The sequence below is a fragment of the Plecotus auritus genome (genome assembly GCF_963455305.1).
Source record: "Plecotus auritus genome assembly, chromosome: 1".
Lineage (NCBI taxonomy): Eukaryota > Metazoa > Chordata > Mammalia > Chiroptera > Vespertilionidae > Plecotus > Plecotus auritus.
The window spans coordinates 184,440,989-184,455,807 of NC_137770.1; positions in this window are offsets into that span (position 1 = coordinate 184,440,989).

Sequence of the window (14,819 nt, forward strand, 5' to 3'; positions counted from 1 at the left end):
TGAGCTCCAGTGCTGGGACAACAGCTAGTGTGCGTGTGTGTGTGTGTGTGTGTGTGTGTGTGTGTGTGTGTGTGTGTGTGTGTGTGTGTTTTGGGGGGGAAGGGGGTCCAGGGACATATGGGGAGGAACTGAATTGTCTGGCATTGGAGCAGGAACTCAGGAGTGGATTTCTCCTAGACAGGGGTGCTCACAGGAGTTATTGTTCCTATGCTGAGACTTCTCTCATGGCAGAGATAACTGGCAGTCTTTGAAGCTTAAAGTAGTGTCTGAGTAAAATCAATTAATGTGGATATAATATTTTTTCATGGCTACCTTTCAAGTTATCACCAATGCTCAGTAAGTTTTGGTTTGGAGTAGTTCTGGTTTATTTATAATCCTATTCATGTGCTCTATTAAAAAGAAAAACATTTTCACACATGAAAAATTGAGTCAAAACATTATTCGACATTCAAGTGAACTATGAAAGATTTGGGAGGCCATTTATGCCAATCAACATTCTGAGTAAAAGTATAAAATTATTGACTGTGAGAGAGCCCAGACAGCACCTTCACCTTAAATCTATCCACCTGAAATACAGCTACTTAATAAGGCAGTAATATAAATTTAAATTTTGAACTCTTAAGTAGAATTTATAGCCCCCTATTTCCTATTCCTTGTTTCTAAGAAACAAATATGACACATGAAAAGAAAATTACATCTTGGACTTTCAGGTAGGATTTAAATTTGATTTATCCTTAATGAACATCGTGGCCTTCAGCAAACCACTTAATATTTCTGGGTTATAGTTTATCCATCCATAAAGTGTACACTTTAAGTAGAGGATCTCTAAGACCTTTACCTACTTCATTCTTAGAACCTCTGAAAATTCAAGCTCCTTGAACAATATACTATGCTATAGAATTTTATTTACAAGGAAAACAATATATGAAGTATATGCAAAGGAACAAATTATTTAACAAATCACTAAGGGTTACTCTTTTGTCCATTGAAATTACCATGGAAGAACTAATGAGAATCATTGCACAAATTAAGTGAATAACGAACTAAGAGAAACTAAGAATAATTAACATTAAAGTAGTGTTGAGTGGTAATCAATGTTTAATGGATTTTTCTTTTGCCCTACCAATATTAAGTATTATTTCAATAAACAGTTTAAAACACATATAAATGCTCAATAGAGCCAACTTAAAAATCTATTTCAAAGGTCATAAGAGCCAACAAATAAGTTTTTTTTTTTAAATAGAAAAGATTTTATTTTAGGCATGGATTTACTTACCTTTCACAGTTGCACAATATCTCAGACAAATTTTAAGGTGTAAATAACTTGTAATGGAAGTAAACCTAAGAAAAAAGGAAAATCATATTAAGTAGTTAGCATAGTATGAGTCTATCCCTTATTTATATGTGTGATGCTTGAGAAGAAAAACTAGCCAAAGTGTTACAGAAAACCAAAGAAGAACCAAGCAATACTTAGAGAGATGGAGTTACTTTTATTACGCGCGGGTCCAGAGGAAAATGTCTCTCAAATTCTGGCCCCCAACATACAGGAATTTTCCCTATTTATATGTTTTTACCTTCTTTGTCTCCCAAATATGGGGTGTCTCCGGCCCCTTTTGCAAGTTCTTAAAGAGCCCGTATGTGCTGGGGCCTTGAGACCTCAACCAGAGTCCTGGCCTGGTGCCAGCACTGATAACCTCGTCTGGGAAAGGTTTAATGGCCTCTCTGAAGTGGGAGTAGTCTTAGCAAGCAAGAACTTACAGAAGCCAAATAGCAGGGCTAAAATTTCAAACAGTAGTATTTATATAAGATGGATGCTTCCAAAGGACTGATTGAATGCTAAAGTATTAACGTCTACCACTTTGGGGCACAAATAATCATGGTGTTAATATTTGCCTAGCCAGAAAAATGCATATCAGCTCTGCCTATGTTTATTGATCCCTTCCTCTCTTCTTCTGTCCTTTTTCACTGAATGACCTTCATATTAACTGGAGAGGCAAAATACATTTAAATCAAGTAATATATTTAAATAATATATTTCAATTCTGTCATAAAAAAGGCAACTCAAAGTGGATAGAAAAGGCAGTTAACTTGTAGTATGTTTAATAACTCATGATGGCAGAAATGAATTGGAGGATAACAATTTATTATTCAAGATATTTTGTAGTACATTTATCCTGCTTCATTATTTTCACATGGGGTGTATACAAGTGGCAGAGGCACATGGGGTTAAAAAAAAAAAAAAGAAAAAAAAGAAATGGTCTGTATAATTTAGCCCCACTCTCTGTAGATGGTTTTGAAACAGGAATTTTTGGGGGTGAAAAAAGTTTTAGGAAATTTTAGAAATTTTGGAAATTAAGGGGACCATGGAGTAAGCACAGGGCTGCAGAGCAGCAGAAGGCATATTTCCATAGAACAGGGAAGCTGAAAAGCTGCAACAGGTACATTTCCATAGAATGAGGGAGCTGGGAACAGCAAAGGGTCTTTATTTACAAAATAAAGAGAAGGAAGCCCTTCATTCTGAAGGAGAGGAAGAAAGCCCAAAGGGAATAGGAAAACAATAAGGAAGGAGGGGTGGGGAGAACCTCATTTGTCCCATGTGAGGTTCCACCTTTGAGCCCAGGAGTTACTATAGTAACCAGTCTAAGGGAATAGTGACCAATCAGAGGGGATATGAAGGCACCAGGATCTGCAGCCTTTATAAGCCATAGGGAAAAGGAACTCAGTGGGACTCTTTCCCCCTCCCCATGTGGGAGTCCATTCTGTGGGACTCTTTTTTCTCCCCACGTGGGAGTCTGTACTTGTTCTTCAATAATCTCCACCTTTGCCATAGCACTCTCTGTCCGTGGATTCATTCTTTGACTCTGGCGGACAAAGAATCCGGGTTCCAGTCCAAAAATTCTGTTTCAGTTTGTTACTAAGGAATGACCAGGTCAATGGTAATTTTACCACAGCACCACTGTTGGATGTAATGAAGTTGCAGGAGCAGTTTTTGAGCAGGGGTTGGAAATCAATACACACATAGAACTCCCTAGTGGCCATGAGCAGGGAATTGGCTTTTTTTCTTTTAGTAATATATGCTTAAGGTTCCTCCTTAAATACCTGGGATAAATTCCACATATACATGGTGTATAATTCTTTCTATACATTGTTGGATTCAATTTGCTAATGTTTTATTGGGAATTTTGACATCTAGATTCATAAGCAATGTTGCTCTGTAGGTTTCCTTACTTAGAATCTCTTGGCCTGGTGCTGGTATTAAGATAATGCTGGTCTCAAAAATGAGTCAAAAAAATATTCCCTTGACACCTATCCTCTGAAAAAGACGTTAGAAAATTGGTATGAATTTTTCTATAAATGTTTGGTAAAATTTGTCAGTGATCCATCTGGGCCTGGTGCTGTCTGTTTAGGAAGATTATTAATTATAGGTTCAATGTCTTTAAGAGATAAAGGCTTATTAGGATTATCTGTTACTTCTTGTGTGGACTTTGGCAAATTGTGTCTTTCAGGTTTTGTCTATTCCATCTATGTTATCACAGATTGTAAGCTGTTTTTCTCCTTTGGCTTCTTTCAGGATTTTTCTTTGTCTTTGATATTCTGTTGTTTAATAGTGGTATTGAAACAGGAATTTTGGGGGGTAAAAAAGACAGGTTTTATTAAATTTTAGAAATGAAGGGGACCATGGAGGAAACACAGGGCTGCAGAGCAGCAGAAGGCATATTTCCATAGAATAGGAAAGCTGAAAAGCTGCAACAGGTACATTTTCATAGAATCAGGGAATTGGGAACAGCAAAAGGTCTATATTTACAAAATAAACGGAAGGAAGCCCTTCATCCAGAAGGAGAGGAAGAAAACCCAAAGGGAATAGGAAAACAATACGGAAGGAGTTAACTATAGTAACCAGTCTAAGGGAATAGTGACCAATCAGAGGGGATATCAAGGCACCAGGATCTGCAGCCTTTGTAAGTCACAGGGAAAAGGAACTCAATGGGACCCTTTTCCTCCCTTCATGGGAGTCTGTACTTATCTTATTTAATAAAAGAGTAATATGCAAATTAACCATCACTCTGCTACAACCACAAGCAACACCCACCAACCAATCAGGAACGAGTATGCAAATTAACCCAACCAAGATGGCTGCGGCCACGGAGCTGGAGAGAGCAGGAGGCTTGAGTTGTCCCCGGTGATGGAGGAAGCCAAACTTCCGTAGCCCTGGCCTGCCTTGGCCTCCTCTGCTCAAGGCTACAACATTTTAATTATAGAAAATAAATAAATCCCAGATACCAGGGCCTCTGCTTGTGTCACTGGGGTGTGTGGACAGCCTGAAAACCACCATAGGCCCCTAGCCCAGGCCACCCCACACCCCAAGGGAACCTTCACCCTGATCCGGGATACCCTTCAGGGAAAACCAGCTGGCCCTCACCCATGTACCAGGCCTCTATCCTATCTAATAAAAGAGTAATAGGAAAATTTACCATCACTCCAACACACAAGATGGCTGCCCCCATGTGGTCAAAGATGGCTGCCCCATGTGGACACAAAATGGCCACCACAAGATGGCCAACAGGGGAGGGCAGTTGGGAGGAACCAGGCCTGCAAGGGAGGGCAGTTGGGGATAATCAAGCCTACAGGGGAGGGCAGTTAAGGGTGACCAGGCTGGTAGAGGAGGGAAGTTGGGGGCTACCGAGCCTGCAGGGAAGGGCAGTTGGGGAAACCCAGACCTGCAGGGGAGAGCAGTTGGGGGTAACCAGGCCTGCAGGGGAGGGCAGTTAGGGGCAAATAGGCTGGCAAGGGGAGCAGTTAGGCATCAATCAGGCTGGCAAGGGAGTGGTTAGGGAAGGCTTGGGCAAACTATGGCCTGCGGGCTGGATCCGGCTGTTCTATCCAGTTCTCTTGCTCTCCCCTCCACTCCTTTACTTTGAATTTATATTAGTTCATAAAAACACTCCATCCATGCTTTTGTTCCGGCCCTCCGGTCCAGTTTAAGAACCCATTGTGGCCCTCGAGTCAAAAAGTTTGCCCACCCCTGGGTTAGGGAGTGATCAGGCTGGTAGGCAGAAGCGGTTAGGGGCAATCAGGAAGGCAGGCAGGCGAGCAGTTGGGAGCCAGCAGTCCTGGATTGTGAGAGGGATGTCCGACTGCCTGTTTAGGGTTAAGGATCGGGCCTAAATGGACAGTCGGACATCCCTCGAGGGGTCCCTGATTGGAGAGGGTGCAGGCTGGGCTGAGGGACACACACCCCTCTGCACGAATTTCATGCACTGGGCCTCTAGTTCTTCGATAAATCTCCACCTTTGCTATACACCTTCTGTCCGTGGATTCATTCTTTGACTCCGGCGGACAAAGAATCCAGGTTCCAGTCCAAAAATTCCGTATCAGTATCTGAGGTGTAGTTTTGTTTTGTTTTGCATGTATCCCACTTGGTATTCTCTGAGCTTTCTGGGCCTGTGGTTTGGTATCTGAGATAACTTAAGGAATTCTCAGTCATTATTGTTTCAAATATATATTCTGTTCCTTTATCTCTTTCTGCCTCTTCTGGTATTCCCATACATTATACTTTTAGTGTAGTTCCACACTCCTTGGGTTGTTTTTTCAGTCTTTGATTTTTGTTTGTTTTATTTTTTGTTTGTTTTTGAAATCCTTTCATCCACCATGCCCAGTCTACTAGTAAGCCTATGACAAGCCTTCTTCATTTCAGTTATAATGTTTGATTTTTTTTTATATCAAGCTTTTTTCTTTTGGTTCTTTCTTAAGATTTGTGTCTCTCTGCTTACATTGTCCATCTGTTTTTGCATACTGTCTACTTTATTATTAGAGCCCTTAATATATTAATCATAGTTATTTTAAATTCCTGGTCTGATCATTCTAACATCCCTCCTATGTCTGATTCTGATGTTTTCTCTGTTTCTTCAAATACTGGAGTTTTTTTGTTTGTTTGTTTTTATTTTTTGTCTTTCAGTATGTCTTGTAATGTTTTCTTGATCTCTGGACATGTCTTGGGTAAGACAAACTGCTGCAAATAGGCCTTAGTAATGTGGTAGTGAGGAGTGTGAGGAAGGTAAATGTTCTGTAGCTCTGTGATTAGGTCTAAGTTCTTTACTGAGCCTATGCCTCTGGACTGTGAACTTCATAAGAGTTTCTCAGACTTTTTTTTTTTTCCTCCTTAGGTAGGCCAGAATGGCTAGATTGTGCTGGATTGAGTATTTCCCTTTCTCCATCTCAGTTAGGCTCTGACAATACCACAGTGGGTTAGGCTTTAAATAATGCATTTCCCCTGAGGGCAGGCTTTGTTAAAAAGAACAGAATTCTTTGATTTGTTTCTACATCATTCATTTCCCCTCCCACCTCTGGGCCAGAAGCACAAAGTTATTTTTTCTCTGGTATTTACTATGGGAATCCTGGAGATAAATCTCATAATACTTGGGGGGCTGAGGGGCATGACTAGGTCTCCCTGGAGTTTTTAATTCTCAGCGTTTTCTGCACTGACCCTCTAGTAGTTCATCCATTCCAGTTCAGGTTTTCCTACCTGGCAGTGATTCCCGTGTTGGTCCACACCCAGTCTCCTCTGGTAAGCCTTGCCTTCAGGTATTTGCCTGTGGGCCTATATGTCTCTTCAATTTTGGGGCAGCAGTCTGCCCTGTGTCCTCTCCTGTCATGGATCCAAAAAGAGGTAATATTTTGTTTTGTATTAGTTTCTTCAGCATTTTACTCCTTTTTAGGGCAGAGTGGTAACTTCCAATTTAAGGCATGTGGAATTGAAAACTGAAAGTCCAGAATTATTTTTTTAGGATTTAATTTGTAATAAACACTTGGAATAGGGTATACTTTAAGCACAATATGTAGTTACCTAATACATATCATAGTTAATACATATGGTATATCCTATATAATAAAAGGCTAATATGCAAATTGACTGAATGGCAAAATGATCAGTCTATGAGGGGCAGTGACCACCAAGGGACAGATGCTCAACACAGGAGCTGCCCCCTGGTGGTCAGTGCACTCCCACAGAGGGAGCGCCACTCAGGTAGAAACCAGGCTCACAGCTGGCGAGCGCAGTGGCTGTGGCGGGACCCTCTCCTGCCTCTGCAGCAGCACTAAGGATGTCTGCAGGGAGCCGGCCTAAGCCATCAGTCGGACATCTCCCTGAGGGATCCTGGACTGTAAGAGGGTGCAGGCCAGGCTGAGGGTCCCCCCGCCTCCCCGAGTGCATGAATCTTGTGCACCAGGCCTCTAGTCTATATATATATAAAAGCTTAAGCAACTATCTGACCATTCAACCATTTGACAGGTAGCTATGACGCACACTGACCACTAGGGGAAAGATGCTCTGACCGGTAGGTTACCTTGTTGCTGGGGTCTGGCTGATCAGGACTGGGCGAGACATGTCCACGTCCTGGAGCCCTCCCGTGGACCCTCCCCATCCCCAATTGTGCACCGGTGAGGTCCCTCGGCCTGGCCTGTGCCCTCTTGCAATCGTGCACTGGGCCTTTAGTTTAAATGTATTATTGTATAATTTACACATTACTATAATGCATTAGTGTATTATATATGTACTTTCTGATATATTCCTTTAATGTACTACCATAATTGTTAACATATCATAAAATTTTCCATGTATTATATAATACTATTATTTTACTATACAGAATTACTATTTAGTGGCAAGTAGATTCCTTTTTTAAAGTACATTTACTAAATTATAACATACTCTAGAGGCGCGGTGCATGAAATTCATGCATGGGGGTTGTCCCTCAGCCCAGCCTGCATCCTCTTCAATCTGGGACCCCTCGAGGGATGTCCAAATGCCCATTTAGGCACAATCCCAGTGGACCTAAATGGGCAGTCGGACATCTCTCTCACAATCTAGGACTGCTAGCTCCCAACCACATGTCCAGCTCATCTTGCTCAGTCCCGATCAGCCGGACTCCAGCAGCAAGCTAACCTACCAGTTGGAGCATCTGCTTCCTGGTGGTCAGTGCACATCTGCTTCCTGGTGGTCAGTGCCTGCCTGCCTTCCTGATTTCCCCTAACCCCTTCTGCCTGCAGCCTGATCACCCCCTAACCACTCCCTTGCCAGCCTGATCGATGCCTAACTGCTCCATTGCTGGCCCGATTGCCCCTAACTGCCCACCCTTGCCAGCCTGGTCACCCCTAACTGCCCTCCCCTGCCATTCTGGTCACCCCAAATTGCCCTCCCTTGCAGGCCTGGTCCCTCCCTACTGCCCTCCCCTGCTGGCGATCTTGTGTCCACAGGGGGGTGGCCATCTTTGACCACATGGGGGCGGCCATCTTGTGTGTTAGAGTGATGGTCAATTTGCATATCACCTCTTTATAGGATACCAAACAACATACAAAAAAATAACTAACTAAATAAGACACATAAGTTTTAATACAGTGAATACATTCATGTGAGCAACACTCAAATAAAGAAAGAGAATATTATCAGAGCACAGAAGTCTCTCTGTACCCCCTTATAAGGAAGGGTGGTCTCTCCAATGGCACCTCTTCTTTGGCTTCTAACAGCCTATAACTGCTTTCTCCTGTTTTTGAACTTTATATAAATGAAGACAAACAGTTTTCTTTTGTGACTGGCTTCCTTTGCCTTAAATTCTGCTTGTAAGATTCATTTATTTTGTATGTAGCAGTGGCTCATTCATCTTCATTGCTGAATTGTGTGTATAAACTACAATCAATTTATTCTTCTCATTAAATTGGAAAAGACTGCTAAGATAATGTTTATTAGACATATAGAAAGCATGCATGCTTGTGTCATATCTAATCTTTCAAAAACTCACCAGAAGGATGATGTTTGTTTTGGGATTTTATAGATATTCTTTATTTGATTGACATTCTCTCTATACTTACTTTTCTAAAAATCACTTTTTAATGAATGAGCTTTGATTGTATCAAATGATTTACTGTATCTATGATCATACTAATCACTGATGATTTTCCTCTGTTTTTCTATCAATATGAAGAATTTGGTGGCTATATAATTAAGGAATTCAGAACAAAAAATGAGAAAATCTTTTCCTCAGTGAAAATAATTGCTATGCAAAATATGCTATAGTAAAATTTAACATTGATAATGATTTCAGAAAAATTGTTGTTTACATGGATATTCATGACTGGTTTCATTAGAAGTTTTCTGCAGATGAAGGAATGGCTCTCAGTAAGCTGGGAAACTGGTTCTAGGAAATTCACTATTTGTGACTTTGAGAAAATTATAAAAATCATGGCTTTCATCCATTAACAAAATGAATTGGTCTCTTAGGTACATAAAATATTAATTTTTCTTGATCTGAGACCAAGTACACCACAAAAGGAAAGTATATGCTATCTATAAAATACCTAGTTCCAAGTTATAATTGTAAGACAGTTTTATTATGCCCATGTATATTCAGAATTCAATATGATATTAAATTTCTGCATTGGGATTATAAAGGCTAGGAGGAATTCTTGATTAAACTGTGAGTAAACTATATTACTGATTTATTTGCAGAATAGGAATGATATGTTTAACATACAAATAAATATTTAAATTTTCATTTTTTCTTGAGCATTATTCTTTCCATTTTTTCTTGTAAATATAATTGCACTATCTCAGTAAGCTTCCCCACCCCTCAACACCATAGTTTTTAAATAACCAGATGATGAGTAATTTTTTTTCATCCATACATGTTACATATGTGCCAAGCAATGTGCTGGGCATCATAGCTATAGATGTGGAGCTCTCTGCCCTCAGGAAGCTTCCATTCAAGTGCATATGCCTCCTAATACTCAAAACTAGGGTTTCACTGAATAAAATAAAATGATTTTTAAGAGGATTGTAGTGCTTTATAATCCAGAGCCAAATTAAAAAAAAAACATAGTGTGAACGCTTAAATCATTTTTTAAGATGAAATTAATTTTTAATATCCTTTTTTGAACATAAAAAGGATTGACTTCTGAAGTGATAGCCAAGAGATGAATTTGAAGTGATGTATGTAATATTTGGAAGGAATACATCTGGTGCCAGTTTACCAGGATTGATAGCATAGCTTATCCAAAAGTAACAAACCAAAGTTTTCTAGCTTTGTGAAGTCAAATCTAAAAATTTGGTGCTGAAAGTGCTAACATCTTTATAACTATACTAGAGGCCCGGTGCACAAATTCGTGCATGGGTGGGGTCTCTCTGGGTGGCCTGCAGGGATTGGGCCGAAACCTGCAGTCCAACACTGCCTTCAGCTTCTACCTGCTGCCCCTGCTCATCCCAGCCCCACTGTGCCTGCTGTGGGCTCGTGCCCAATCAGTCCTGATCGGGAGGTGCTCATGATGCCACAGCAGTGCTCGCCAGCCATGAGCCCTGCATCTGGTGCCCTCCCAAGGGGAGTGGCCTGTGGGATTAGGCTGAAACCGGCTCTCTGACATCCCCCGAGGGGTCCCAAATTGTGAGAGGGTGCAGGCTAGGCTGAGAGACCCCACCGGTGCATGATCAGGCCGGGGAGGGACGACAGGAGGGCCCCAGGGCATGTCCAGCTCATCTTGCTCAGTCCCGATCAGCCGGACTCCAGCAGCAAGCTAACCTACCAGTTGGAGCATCTGCTTCCTGGTGGTCAGTGCACATCATAGCGACTGGTCGACCAGTTGACTGTCTGCCCCCTGGTGGTCAGTGCATGTCATAGCGAGCAGTTGAGCAGCCTTAGAATATCATTAGCATATTACTCTTTGATTGGTTGTTAGGTTGTTCTATACCGTTCGGTCTATTTGCATATTACCCTTTTAATATATAGGATTATTATATAGGATGTATTAGCAGATATAAAGCTCGCCCAAATTGATTCTTTTGTTTTTCTGTGCCATCCACTAATCAGGAAACAAAACCCTATTGTGCAAGACATATATTGTTATTTTATGATGTATATCATTTCTTTTCTTGGCAGAGTAGGCATATGGCCATGTCTATATTAGGTTTAATATTTTAATAAAACATTTTGGGAAAAGAAATGCACTACTTGATTCCCATACTGTACATTTTCCTGTAGATATTCTACCTGTGAAAATAAAAAATATATACCTTTAAAATATAGAAATAGTTTGGTAGACTTAAGATATATTTGGCAGTACATTTTACAGAAGTGGTTAAAGACTCATCTATAAAAATATATTATCAAATTCTTTTATTTATTTAACTGTGTCATGTGAGTTCTTTTTTAAAAATGACTTTTATATTTCCATCAAGAGGTCTTAGTTATGAATTCCCCATGCATTTCCTTGTTTTTAAAAAGGCTTAGCAAAGAAATATATTGCTGTGATGTGACTTGAAGTGCTATTTTAATACAGAGCTCTCAAATTTCTGATTTATGAGATCTATGGGATTCAGGCCATTTTTTTTTTTAAATCTAGTATTTGTCTTTATAACACATAGTATGGAATCAAAAATATCTTCCTATGCCTCAATAGAATAGTGTCTTTTTTTTTTTTAAATATATTTTATTGATATTTTACAGAGAGGAAGGGAGAGGGATAGAGAGCTAGAAACATCGATGAGAGAGAAACATCGATCAGCTGCCTCCTGCACACCCCCCACTGGAGATGTGCCCGCAACCAAGGTACATGCCCTTGACCGGAATCGAACCCGGGACCCTTCAGTCCACAGGCCGACGCTCTATCCACTGAGCCAAACCGGTTTCGGCAGAATAGTGTCTTAAGCTATAATTTTTTTCTAACTCAAAATGTATAGAATATTTTGTTTAAAAGAACCACTCAGTCATGAGAGAGATGTTGCTCAAATGTAACTTCATATTTTAATGTTTTACTGCCTTGCCTCTTATTTTGCCTAGATTTCCCTGAAGTCAGTGGGCCTCATCTGTGTAAGATTTTTCAGGTGGCTTGAATTTATGCACTTAACATTGGGAATTCTGCCTCCTTTAACAGGGCACTCAACTAGCCTTGCAGAAGTAGTGTACAGAGATTGGTACCTTCATTGAATATTCATTTCACATAGTGGCTCATTCTTAAGAATGTGCCATGAATAGAATTTCTTAAAAACTGCCCCTTCCTAAGAATCTATTTCAGGACTGCATTTTTACCATAGGATTGTAAAGGCACTGTTGTCTTTAGGAAGGGAGAAATAAGGCATGTAGATTAACATTTTGTTTAATCCTACAACACGGTGTATAAATTAAATTAATTAGAAACAATAGAAGCATTCTTTTTCTATTATATATGTTTATTTAAAATTATACAATGTAATTCCTGATCTTGTTACATTAAATAAGTCAGTAGAATATTTGAACTTTGAACCTTTATATTGTGTAAACTTTGATATTTGCTCTGAAATGAAACTGGAATTTTACAGCATGTCTCTAGTCTAGTTAATTTTCCTAGGGGATTGTATCTATGTTTGTCTGCTGGTAATGGTGTCCTGGATACAGTAAACTGTAAGTTGCTTCTTCATTTACATCCAGCTAGTTGTGTCCAGAGCATGCCCTTCCATATCACTTTACGTAACTTATGTTGAAAATGATAGGGTTCCTTAAACAATAATATTTTTCAAGTGATTGTGAGTCACAGAAATATAATATCATAAAAAGCGAAGTTTCACAATGTTATAAACTTAAACTGTTATTGATTCTACTTAATGAAATAAAGAGTTTTGAACTTAGAATGCAGATGTTTGTGGGTTCTGAAATTTTAAGGGTAATTCATACTTAATTCTCATTTCCCTTTAAAATAAGACAAACAAAACAAAACTACCTGTCTGCTTTATCAGAGATAAACACCAACATGAACAGCACTGTGGCTCTATAAGGAGAAAAGGTCTTCTCTTTGTTAGTTGTCCCACTCCTTACTAAAGCTTTGTATGTAATGGACCATCTTCTGAAATCCTACTTCTCAGTCTTTATACTTTTTATTACAATGGAAAAAAGGAAGAAATATCTGCCCATTTCTTCTTAAGACTTTGTAGCATCTACATTTTAGTTAGCACACGAATAGCTGAATAACCTACTGAAACAACTTATTTTAATAGAATATGCATTTTATAATTATTTAGTTTCATAAACAGTTTTTGTACACAAAAAACCCCAAGCCATTTGAGTCTGGCTTGGTTTTTTTTGTGCCAAGTCTCTTTACAACTATCAAATAATTATTACATAAGAATTAAAAGAAAAACATATTTTATCAGTTTCCAACTATAATAAAATCATGAGGTTAAATGTTCTTTTCTTTAGAGAAGATGATTTTATTAGTATTCTGAGATCATCAGAGTATTGAACAATTTCAGTTTTCCAGCTATATTTCTGAAAGGTTATAAACAATTTCTAGAAAGAAGTCCAAAATAGCAAATGCTATTTACAGAGCTTTCAAATATCTAGAAACAAATATCTAATTTCCTATTGTTTTAGTTTTGGGTTTCCCCCAAAGCAGACATGAGATAAAAACTTGGATACAGGTACTGTATTTATAATGAATCAAAGAAATAAAAATGAAGGAATAGAGAAATGATATGAGAAGAGAAAAATAAAGTCATTACAGGGTGTGTTCATGAGTGGGTTAATCAGGGTTCAGTTCTGCTGTGCTCCCTCTGATAAATCATGGTAGTTGTGCCTCAGAATTGTGTCACTGAGGAATAGCAAAACAATATTTGCTCTCTACAGTTTCAGATATGGAGTGCTTTGTCAAATATAACCCACTAATATATTATATATATGTGTATATATATATATATATATATATATATATATATATATATGTGTGTGTGTGTGTGTGTGTGTGTGTGTGTGTGTGTGTGTGTATGTGTGTGTATGTATATATATGTGTGTGTGTGTGTGTGTGTGTGTGTATATTTCAGAGAGGAAGGAGGAGGGAGAGAGAGCTAGAAACATCAATAATGAGAAAGAATCATTGATCGGCTGTCTCCTGCACGCCTCCTACTGGGGATTGAGCCCCAACCCAGGCATATGCCCTTGACTGGAAAGGAACCCAGGACCCTTCAGTCAGATATGCTTGTGCCCAATAATGATTCCATTCTGTCACTGGCACTTCAAAATGGCAGCTGTATTCAGTGCCTGAAATAAAAGCATGAAATGAGAGGGTTGGTTAAATCTATTTGTTTCTACAAAGAGTGACCATTATTGATATTCCAAAGCTTTCTCTATCTCCATTTTAGAAACCCATAATCTTAGTGAGCACTTCTTTGTTTTATTTCCATTGCCTAGTAGGGTGACACAAATTTTCATTCCTGAGGTTTCTAAGCCTCCAGTTACATTGTCATCAACCTACGATTGTTGCTAAAGCTCACTCACTATCATTAGATGTGTAGAAGCACTAAGAGGTGTCCCAGTGAAATGCCCACCCCCCAAGCACATTCTCCATGCTCTCATTTTGTAGTAGCAACTCTAACATCTCACTGTGCCAATTATGAGAATATGCCTCTCAGATCTCACACTGCAGGGAAATTTAATTGTCTGAGCTCTGAAATTAAGCCCATGCTCCCTTTAGGTTATTTCCAGCCAATGATTGGGCATAGAAGGGATACTAAGGCAGACCCATTCCTGAGTAGTGCCAGACTCCTCTGATAAGCAACTTTACTCAAGAGTTCCCCGACAGTCTTGTTAAATCTATTAGAATTGCACGGTGTCTGAGATGCTTCTTCCCAATCTTCCTTTGTCTTCTCTTCTTCACCTAGGATTAACTCTTCATCTTAGGCTTCTAGCTGCCCCTGCCTCATTTTCACTCCTTTGTCCATTTTCCTAAAACAGATATTGTCATATGAAATCTCCTGCATGGCTAATCCTGTCTTGGTGTCTGTTTCTTGGAGGACCTCAGACCACACA